Source organism: Pinus tabuliformis, chromosome 1_2 (assembly GCF_031772625.1).
Source record: "Pinus tabuliformis cultivar Carrire ecotype Pingquan chromosome 1_2, CPIR1, whole genome shotgun sequence".
In the NCBI taxonomy this organism is placed as follows: Eukaryota; Viridiplantae; Streptophyta; class Pinopsida; order Pinales; family Pinaceae; genus Pinus; species Pinus tabuliformis.
The window spans coordinates 291,408,639-291,420,827 of record NC_142298.1 but is presented as its reverse complement, the minus strand read 5'-3'; the positions used below and the strand labels follow the sequence as shown (position 1 = coordinate 291,420,827).

The 12,189-nt window shown below is 37.4% G+C and overlaps 1 pseudogene; it reads right to left on the bottom strand.

Annotated features, from left to right (window-relative positions):
- Window positions 1–4,966: 4,966 nt before the first annotated feature.
- Window positions 4,967–11,883, bottom strand: LOC149205488 (bifunctional levopimaradiene synthase, chloroplastic-like; annotated as a pseudogene).
- Between the last annotated feature and the right edge of the window lie 306 nt (window positions 11,884–12,189).

The following is a 12,189-nucleotide window of genomic DNA, read 5'->3' as shown; positions in this document are numbered from 1 at the left end:
TAGCAGCTACTACCTCACGTGAAGTAGCATCCTCCTTCCTCCAGTTACCAGCTAGAGGAGTCTGCATGGGCTTGCACTTATCCAGGTGGAATCACCTGAGTGTCTCATTGGCATACTTGCCTTGAGACACAAACACTTCCCCATCCTTCTGCCACACTTCCATGCCTAGAAAGTAGTGCATAAGACCCATGTCTTTCATCTCGAACTCTCTTGCAAGGTCCTCCTTACAAGACTTGATCAATTGATCATCACCTATTAATATCAGATCATCAACGTAAAGAACAATGATCAATGGCTTACCTTCTACCATGATGTGGTAAAGGTTCACATCTGCTTCACTCTTGGTGAAGCCCAACCCAGTGAAATAGCTGTCGACCCTGGTGTACCAAGCACGAGGTGCTTGCTTCAACCCATACAAAGCCCTCTTGAGTCAGCACACATGCGACTCATGATCAAAGGTCTCAAAACATTCCGACTGCTCAATGTACACCTCTTCCTCAATCTTTCCATTGAGGAACATAGTCTTCACATCCATCTGATGGATCTTCCAACCCATCTGAGCTGATAGTGCCAACATCGATCTGATAGATGAGTACCTCGCTATAGGAGAAATAGTCTCATCGTATTCGATCCCCTCGGCCTGTGAGAAACCACGAGAAACAAACCTTGCCTTATGTTTCTCAACACTGCCATCAACTGCTTGGTTTAATTTGTAAAGCCATCGGGAACTCACCACTGACTTGTCCTCCGGTCTTGGGACAACATCCCAAACACAGTTCCGAACAATAGAGTTCTACTCCTCCACCATTGCATCAAACCAGACTGGTTGTTGCACTACTTCCTCAAAAGAAGAAGGTTTGATCTCTACACACTCCCCAACCAGGGCCATGTAACCAGTGTACCGCTTGGGTGACCTCCTCTGTCTGTGCTAAGAAGATGGCTGTCCCACATTCTCTCTCGCATCCAGCATCAACCTGTCAGCTTCCCTTGAGCGTTTCTGCCCATCTCTGGAAGACTCAACATGAGTGGATGTCTCCACTCCCGGATCCTCTACATGCAGCTACTCCGCATCAGTCTGAGGCTCCTCCTCCTTAGGAACTAAAAGTTCCTCCTTTGCATGCAACTTGAGCTCCCTCTCAAGTGATACTCGCATGGCTTTCTACTCGTCAAACTTCAGATCTCTGCGTACCACTATCCTCTGACTGGTAGGCAAGAACACTCGATAGTTGTGGGGTGTATCAGTGTACCCCACAAGTATCCCCAACTCAGCTGTTGGATCTAGCTTCTTCCGAGCATCTTTGGTCACATGGAAATAAATTGATGATCCAAAGATCCTAAAGTGACTCACATCTGGTCTCTTCCTGAAAAAGACCTCCATTGGTGTCTTCATTCCCAGTATACGATGCAGGCTTTTGTTCTGCAAGTATACTACTGTATTGCATGCCTCAGCCCACAAATGAAGTGGTAGGCTTTGGTCATGCAACATCGCTCGAGCTGCTCCCACAATCGATTTGTTCTTCCTTTTGGCCACCCCATTCTGTTGTGGGTTATGGGGTGTCGTCAACTCCCATTTAATTCCTTCTGCTACGCAGAAGTCCTTAAACTATTAGGAGACATACTCTCCACCATTGTCGCTACACAAGGCCCTTATTTTCTTTCCAGATTCTTTCTCTGCCAAGGTTTTAAACTCACAAAAAATTGAGAAGGTTTGATCCTTATTCAGCATAAAGTAGATCCAACATCTATGAGAAAAATCATCAATAAAAATAACATAGTACCTTTGTTTAGTGATGGAGGCTATAGAGAATGGTCCACACACATCTGTATGAACTCGCTCTAGGATTTCTCCAACTCTACTGTCTCGATCCTGAAAGGAATATTTCGCATACTTACCCAAGGTACAACCTTTGCATGTATCCATTTTCTCTAGTTTTCCCTTGGGAAGTCCGGTAGAAATCTGTTGCATGATCTTCAAGGCCCCATTGTGCAAGTGGCCCAATCTTCTATGCCATAGCTCACCAACATCTGGGCTCTGCACCAGCTCTATTTTGGAACTCAATGTAGCATAGTCGTCTGCCTCCAGCTTGTAGAGATTCTTTACTCAAATCCCAATCCTCTTGGTTTTTCCAGTGCTGATATGCCTCAGGAATGTCTTTCCTTTACTAAAGACTACGTCATAGCCTTTGTCTTCTAGCATAGTGATAGACACAAGATTATTCTTCAGACCCGGCACATACTTTACATCAGTCAGGGTGAGAGGATCTCCATGCTCCCTCTAAAACAAAACCATACCTTCACCTGAAACACGGTACTTTCCATCATCGCCCATCTCGATCCGCATCTAGAGGTCCTTCTCCTCCAAAGTATTGAAAAGATTCTTTTCGTCGGTCATGTGGAATGAAGCTCCACTGTCGAGGTACCAAACACACCCCACCATCGATGAAACCATACATGCGATGAGGGTGAAATCCAATTCGAACTATGAGGTCAGTGCCTCACCATCTGATCCCTTCGAGGATCCCTTCTTGGATTTCTTTTGTGGACAATTTGTAGCATAATGGCCCACCTCATGACAATGAAAGCATCTCACTTTCAATTTGTCAAACTTCTTCCCACCATGGGAAGAACTGGATTTGGAATGGGACGCCTTCCCTTTCCCTTTCCTCACCTTATCGCTAAGGCTAGATTTTCTTCATCATCTTGCTTTGATGAAGATCCATCTTTGGTGCTTCTCCTTGTCTCCTCTTGCATCAGATCCGACCAAAGTCGTTCCTAATCTGGCAGTTTCTCTCTTCCATTTACTGAGTCTTGGTAGCTATGCCAGCTCTTAGGAAGATTGAAGAGAGCAAGACTCACCATGTCATCATCGATTGTCGTGATCCCTACACTTCCAAGCTCATCCCTGCAGGTGGTGAGCTTGTTCAGATATGTAGAGATCGTGTCGCCCTTTTCACACTTGATTTTCCAAAGCTTGTCTTTCAGCGCCAACTTCCTCTAATCGTTGTTGTTCTGATACAGATCCTTCAATGTTTTCCACATTGAAAACAGTGTCTCCTTCCCATGGAGACTCGAGACTATGTGGTCTCGAACTCCCTCCAGAAGGATTCTCCACGCTCTAGCCACACATTTCTTCCATTTTGACAATTCTTGGGAATTAGCAGCTACTAGCTTGGGGACTTCTCGATCAATGAAGTCCTTCAAACCGTTGTCCTCTAATACCACTTCCATGTGATCCTTCCAGGCTATATAATTTGAGCTGCCACCAAGGGCATACTCGAGTCTCAAACTGTTGAACGCCATTGGTGAAATTTGAGATGTGATAAGAATTTGAATTCTATAATCAAAAACTTCAAACTTCGAACTTTTCCCTTCTTTGTATACTATTCTTCGCTTTGATCACGTTTGCTTTGATACCATGTAGAATTTCCCACTATAGATAACTTGATAATGCAATATACTAAAGCAAAATACTTGATCTACTTCTACAAACAAACTTGCGGAAGCTTGATCGATTTTGAGCAAGATCAAATAAAACACATATAACAAAGAATGAGAAATCAATCACACATGAACACAGAAGAATACTCTAGGGAAAGCCTCAACTAAAAACCCAGATCTCTGTATTATCATACAAGTGGAAATATGTCTGGATTACACAAAGCTTTAGCTCACAAGCTATCCAGCTCTCAGTACAATCCCTCAATACAACTCATAGACTGAATAGACACAACATATGTCTTCCTCCAATCCTCCAAGCCTCCTATTTCCTTGCGCAGTTTCTCCTAGGTCCTCTGGCTGCCACTTGTGTGAATTGACCTCTCACACAACTCACCAAACTCAAAAGTAACTGTGCAATCTCCAAGGAATAAATTCCTTCTGCATGCAAGAGATATCCTCAATGGAATATTCCTGCAACTGATAGTACACTGTCCCATCATCTGATCTCAACTGGGTCTCTGACTGAACTGACATGCATGATTTATTTATGAGAGAATATTCAGTTATCTGAAGTGCAGTAGTTACATGCATGCATGCATTAACTAACTGAACTCACAATCAGTTCCACAAACTGTTGGAACTAATCTAACTAGACTTAACTCAGTTAACTGAGCTAACTAATTACAACTCAAAGTACAACTCATCTTGATCTCCTTAATCAAGGGATAACTTCCTCAATCAAAGGGGAAACTGTTGCATGTCTTCACATAGACTTCATGTTTGATTTTCTACAACTAATTAACTCAAGATGAATTAATTAATTATTTTACAAACAGCTACTAAGATCAAATTCGAATTTTAATTCTCAATTTTAGTTCAAGGACTAACTAAAATTGGAATGTATCCCGAAATGCTATTTATAGCAGTGCTATTTTTAGCAATTCTATTTTTAGCATTTCTTGTTGCTATTTTCAACAGTTATGTATACTTGAGCCAAATTATAATTAATAGGCAGAGTCTTTGTCTTTAAACCACCGGTGTTGTTGAGAGGTCACTATTTATTTATTTGATTATGTTTCACAGTTTCAATTCTCTAGACACTCTTGAAATCTTGTTATGTGTACTTCCAAATTATAATTATTTTGCTTTATTATTTATTGATATGTAAAACATACAACCTCCATTTATATAGAATCTTCCTTTATATTTTGATTTTGTAGTTATGGAATAATAATCAATCAAAATCTAAATTTGGATCGCTAAAATTAAAATAGAAAACAAAAGCTAAAAAATTTACTTTGGAAATAAATTTTTCCAAATATGTTATATATTATGTAAAGATAATTGGATGCCATAAAATGTTGAATCCATCAGTTTGATGGAAATGTCTCTTTAGGAACGCCTCATGGCTTGTACTTAACAAAAAAGACATCTCTAACAAATACCAATACTAGGCAACAACTCCTATGCCTGCGTTATTATAACGTTAACACAACATCATGAAGGACCTTCAATTGAAGAATTGAATCTAGGCAACCAGTTGGAAGAGGTAGTTTTTGACATGCTCCTTAATTTCCATATTATGTGAAAGTGTCAAATCATCTCCATCCATGTAAAACAACTGCATTATTCTCGAGGTTTCAAAAACCGGTCTCTTGCAACTATCTGGCACATCTCTTGTATTCACAAACTCCTTATTCAAGTCATCAAGAGTGTCATCCATGATAGTATAGACATGTTTGAGAGCTTCTTCTTTGAACATCTTAGGATGGTCCTTCATGTAACATTGTAAGGCAGAAGCCACCTCTCCTTGACCTCTTTCAGCCTGCATTTATATTTATCATCCATTTAATCATGAGAAGCAATTAAAGTATATGAATGGCCTAGCTTTAAATGGTAAATATTAAACATCATGCACTTAATTAATCATTAGTTCCTTGTTTTTCCATCTTTGACCTAGTATATCTGATTTAACTATTGCTTCTTCACATTTTTAGTTGAATATTGTTTCTTCATATTTTCTATTAAAAACCCATTATTTTCTTTAGGTGAATAAGATAGAAAAACAAGAAACCAATGATTGCCTTACCACATAATACTAGTATCAAATTGTAAGATGTTGAAAATATTAAGTACCTGATAATTTTTGGTGTCGTTCACCAAATGCCCTGTCAAACCCATGAGGTGCAAAAATATGGATTCACGACCAATTTTAGAGAGTACACCATCTATAAGAATCTCCCCAATGAAAAGAGTGTTGATGAGAACCATTGTTCCTAGCGCTATCGACACACTCGCGTTCTCTGTGTATTCATCATAGGAGGGCAAGTATCTAGCTACAGACCATTCTACTTATTTGGTATACACTGCTAGCTAGACCTGCCACTGCCATATACCATACCATATCAGTGAATGATGAATCTATAATCAATATTAAACTACATTACTAGAAACACTTAATACATACAACTTTTTGAATGTAGCCTAGAACGTCACGCCCCTACCTCTTATGTCCTTCTTGAGATATTTCATTAAAAGTATTGTAAAAACCCTTGAAACATATGTTCATGTCTTATGGCATTTGATCTACTAGCCATAGATCCCATATAAAACAAAACCAATATATAGATTAGTTGTATCATAATAATAAATGAAGAGTGTAGCTGAGTTTACACTTTATCTGATTGAGTTTAATTATGTATGAAGTACATATCTTTTTTTTGGGAAGATCTGAGATTAATTTTATTATGGATGACTTTTCAAAGATTCAAAATTTCAAATCAAGAAAATTCAAGTATATATTTCGAATCAAGAATATATATATTAGATAAACAGTTCAAATTCAGAATGATAAAGTACATCAAAATTTCAAACGGAAAAATGAAAAAGATAAAACGTCTTATTAGTCCCTGCCGCAAGCAAGGTAGGGACTATAGTAATCGAAATGGTGACATTTAACATTAATTTAAGTTGCTTATTATGACCAATAACGAGTTATTATCGCGAATGACCAAACTTTTTTTACAGAAATCACTTTGATCATCTTATTTGGCCTCTTCCCAAGGTGGGAGGCCAAAACCATAGGTTATATTCTTCTTTTCGGTGGAAATTTCGCTTTGAATCTGGAGAAAGAGTAAACTAATGCTAGTATTAGTTAAAAACATTAAATGCTATATCCATGAGGCTAACTTTAAATCACTCCCAGCTTCAAAAGAAATGTTCACCACTTTATGTTCACCGACTTCTTACATGTAAGTGGCCACTGCTTTCCACATGTTCGTCTATGGAAGGCATATGTCTTGTACGCCTACCACCAATTTCCACCTCTTCAATCTAGGTGCCATACCCCATAATAATTGTATGATCGATGAACCCTTTGCTACACGCAGCCATCCAGTTGGCTACCCAATTGCCCAGATTGGGTACATGTCCTTCTGGCTAGAAATACCTCCTACTGGCTATAAGCGGAAATGACAAATGGCTCAGGGGTATGTTTAGCATGTAACATGGATGGTAGGTGGGATGCACCTGGGTCTGGTAAGCATGGATGGCATTCTTGTAAGTAATATGCTCGTACTCTTTCCGAACCACTCCCTTTTTGTAGCTTCCTGTTGAATAAGTAGACGCTTCAAGCAGTGGTAGGCATGTATGACATGCTGGTAAGTAATATTCTCGTACTCTTTTTGAACCACTCCCTTTCTGTAGCTTTATGTTGAGTAAGTAGATGCTTCAAGCGGTGGAGGCTTGTTCCGCGAGGCTGCACGAGCTAGGATTTGTTTCTATACTTGCATACCCCTCAAGAATACGGACTCCCTTCGCGTCCTGTGAGTAAGTCCAGGTAGTTAAGCTCCACTCTGCTTTTCATTACCTTATACTCAAGATATCTCTGAAATTGGGGAGATAGAAAGCAGAAGCAACATGAGCATTGTGTGAAGAGAAGACATTGATTTTCTTTAACTAGTGAACCTTATGCTCAGGTTATCTCTAAAATTGGGGACATGGAAAGAAGAAGAAACATGAGCAGTAACATGATCATTGTACGAAGAGAAGCCATCTGAGCACTGCACAAAGAGAAGCCATCAATTTTGAACACCTGAACCTTAAGAAATATGTTTCAAAGATCAACAACAATGACAAATATATATGTTTCAAATATTTGTTTCAAACATCAACAAATGATAGTGGAGGGTAGGTTTTGTCAAAAAGATTTCAAAATTTTCAAATATAATAAACTTCATCAAAAATTAATTTTGATTATTTTTCAAATATAGGAATTACTACATATTTACACTTATTGATGCTCTAAGACTCTGATCCTTTGAGTCATTTATTAATATTGTAATTAACAAATGCATTCAGTGTTGATGGTTAACATGCTTTCTTATTTTATTTATATGGTTATGCCCAGAATTACATTATTTCCTTTCAAAGACTATGGCCCTTTGATGTGCATGATGTGAACAATTGCAAGAGCTTGGAGTTTACTAGGGAATGCATTGTCGATTCTTATTGAGTGCAGGGAACAGAGGATAATTACAGAGCAGGATGGAAAGGCTTCAAAGGTGGTTACAAAGGTTAAGGACACGGAGGTTCCCCCAATCCATTCTTTCTCCTCCCATATCCCATTATCCCATTTGTCTCATGGTTGCAAAAGGGTTGAGACCAGTGAAAGGGGAAAATCTAATCATTCTCTATCTGTGTGAATAGAGAAACATCCAGGAATGTCTCATGTTTATGTTCACTTTATTCCCATTGTCATGGAAATACGGTTATCATACAATACCCTATATGGTTATGTTGCATTATTCCACACTATGTCTATGATTACAAGTACAATATTCCCATATGTAAAAGAGTCATCTATTACCATTACTTATTACAGGGAAATAAGTAAAAGTTATATGGAGTAGAGTATTACTAAGAAATATCACATTACCCTACATGAAGCTCATACTCGTTGAATTCTATAATTAAAAAATGCATTCATTGTTGATGGTTAACCTGCTTACCTCGTTTGAGAGAGATTTCTGAATTACCTTTGTTAATGGTTAACCTGCTTACCTCTTTTTACAGAGATTTTCAGACTACCTCTTAACTTTGTCCTTCTAGTGCTCAAACCTTCGTATCCAAAAAAATTATTATTATAGAGATGGAAATAGCATCAATCTCTAAGAAATGGCCTGTCCCTCTTCCATATTCCCATTGCTCCTCTTGACACAATTGTTCGTTGGTTTTATTGTTTTCAAAATAACGCTCAGACACCTCGCAAGCTAAGTGGTCTCATGCAAGTATACTAATGTACCTTTGATTTTCAGTTTTTTTCATTTTTTCTACCTTTTATGCGCAGGCTAAAACACAAAGACCTAGATTGGAGCGGTCTATATTATAACAACCATTCCCTCCTTGCTCACAAGAGGTTGTCCATCATATACTCCTTATCAAAGCGTCCTTTTAGCGCTTCAGTGGAATGAACCTTACCAAAGTATTATTATGGTTCATTTGTGTGTCACCTTCAGGGAAAGAGTTTGTCCTCAGAAACACAGGTTCTACAGGCCCAAGTTAGTTACTGCTCTAGAGCCAGTTACCACTACAGAGACCTCTTCCCTATAGAAGTTGATTGCATCATTCTAAAATATTCTAATGCCTCATCCACCAGCATCATCGACACTCAAGCAATTTTATGAAGCAACATATGGCCAACTTACCAGGATGAAGGTCTTACCAGTTCTCTGCATGAAATTGAAATTTGTCTTTCATATCCAGGCTCAGAGGTTTTCATGCATACAAGTATCTTTGGTAGCCAGCCTCAAGTTTTACCTCAATGTTTAAACACGTATTCACTCACAAAGTCATGTCTTACCTTTTTGCTGCAACTTACCTTAGTATTTAAACACGTATTCACTCACAAAGTCGTGTCTTACCTTTTTGTTGCAACAAACAGTAAAATAAGTTAATTTTCGGAAATGCATTCGTGCTTTTTATATTGGTCATTTTTAATATTATTTTAAATGAATAAAACATGTGGAAATTTGATCATAGCATCTTACTCCGAGTATCTAAGAGTATGACTCACTAGATCTTCGTATTCAAATGCCCCTTGATGACCATACAAAACCAAGAATCATCCCCAACTTTATATTTTGAATCCTTTTATCATAAATATTATTATAAATACGCTTTTTTAAAAGCTTGACTTGTTCTATCATGGAATAAAACTAACAATTTATTTAGCCAAGGATGTCATTATCTAGGCTCTTTTCCTAATTTTGTACTCAAATCTGTTACGTGTTAATATCAATACAGGATTCCGTAGTATGGACTCTGCAACATAATGTTCCGGATCATAAATCATTTAATGCGAACTCAGTAACCTAGACTAAATATGTCAATCCACGTTACTTAGCTCTATGTAAGCTCATCTTGGTGTAGACTAGTACATGTTACTCCATGCTCTCAGTAATTAAGCTTTTCATGTAGAAAACAATTGATACAATAGTATCCATGTTACCTCCTGGAGCTCATTAACCGAGTATTAGAAACGCAGTGACATATAGCTTGAACATGATACCAATAGTTTTTCAACATTGTGGAGTATGTCAATGTTTATATTTCATAACTATTATATAAGAACAAAGTGGTTACTTCAATACAACTTTGAGCACGTCACTGCTCTTAGTGAGCTATTAATCTAAGTGCGGTCATAGGCTTGCAGCCGTACTCGTGCATGTGAGCATATCAAGCATTACTCACTTGATTAAGAGATCCATAGCAGGAGTATCCATGAGCTTACTCATATTCACCACTATACTGAATTGGAATAGGTGCAATTTTTCGAAGTAATGTTAAGGGATGCCACTCTATCAAAAAAGTTACAGCTAGTAATGCATACTTACAACCATGAATTACGTATTATAACATAGTTGTAGAACCACTTGCTTAAGAAACCCTAGTGTATGCCTAATAATGAGCTTTCTTGATTACTAGTATATACTATTCTTTTGACAGGTTAATGGAATAAGTTCCTGATGTACTCTATAAAACTATGTCATGTGGCATTCCTAAATAGTGACACTTAACCAGCGAATGATTAATTTCTTCTACCATTGACTAGAACTACTGGATCTTGTAATCATTTCTAACGCTTAACACTAAATAACATGCAACTTAGAACAATAAGAGGACTTGAATCCATATATTATTACATAAACCATGTCTTTCGTTGCTTCATGTTACTCTAATACTCTAGCGCTTTGTATCCATATATTACATAAACCACGTCTTTCATTGCTTCATGTTACTCTAATACGCTAGCTCTCCTGTTTCAGGAGCTCTGATTTCTTATCCTGGTACACATGTAATGAGGCTCTACTGCTTAATCGATGAATCACTTAAGCACCTTATTGCAAACATAGAATTAATAATGTTTCATTCCTTTCACCTACAAGAATGAAAACCTGTAAGTCCTAGATTTCTTCCACTCGCTAAAAGAGACTGAGACACAACAAGCACGAACCTGCTACCTCTGCAGCCCTTCTTGTGTTTATATATTCTAATAATCAAACCCATTTACAAATTCCCAAAAAAAGATAAAGTATCTTTCTTTATAGATTTTACAGATTTCAATAAATTATCTATTTCTTTATAGATTTTACCTATTTTAATAATCAAGCCAATTGGTAAAGTATATACAGCTTGGCAATAAAGTACCTTTCCTTTGAGAAAGACTTGAAATAAATAAAACGTTTAGCTTTTCACATATTCTGAAAACAACTTAAGATTGTCCAAATTCCCATGACCGTCATAAATATCATCTAATATAAATGAAATTAGAAGTTTTTGTGTAAACCGCTCTGCAGGTAGCATACTCTGGCTCAAACAAAAATGATGCTGGTGAAAAATATATTTCAGCCACACGTTCTCGAGTGAAGCCCAGCTCCGAGAAACCCGATAAACTCCACCACCTTTGAACAATGCAATACAAAATATATTGTTAGTTATGAGTAAGGAAAACAGACTTAACATGAATGAAAAATCAAATGCAAATGTGGAGTATGTAGCACCTTCGAATATCTTGAAGCTCCTGTCTGTAAACATTGCACACGATTGAAGTCCAATTTTGCTAATTCCAAATATTTTTGGTTAGAAATGTTTGGCATCCTAGTAGAGGGAGTTACAGAGGGAAGTATATATTAATGGAGGTTTTACAGAGATGAAAAAAATAAAAATGATTTTTTTTTTGTTTTTTAATAATTTATTTCTGTATATTTTTTTTTTGTTACAAACCGGAGTTGAACGAGTATATTTATTTTTCCATAATACTAATGGAAAAAAACTGAAAAACTCAATCATACGATCTTGAAAATGAAAATTGCAAAAGGGTTTTATTAATCTTACATCATTTGGTACATAATTTTCAATGTAGCTTCTAGCCTCAAGCCTTGGCATACTTCTATGCTAGGATATTTGAGTGCGTATTCCACCTGGAAAATTAATTGTCAGACACAATGAAAGATTCTTCCCCTGTTAGGAGATTTTTTCATTTTTTTCTAGACTCTTTCCTGTACTCTTTTGCGGTTTTTTTCTAAACAATTTCTCCTTTGCTATCAATGTTGCCTGATAAGCATTGTCCACCATATTCAGGGGTAAAAGCTTAATTTCATCTTGTATTTTATATCTCAGGCCATTTATGTACTTGGTCAGCATCTCCACATCTTCCTTGATGTGGCCTACTTTGATATTCAACCTATAGAA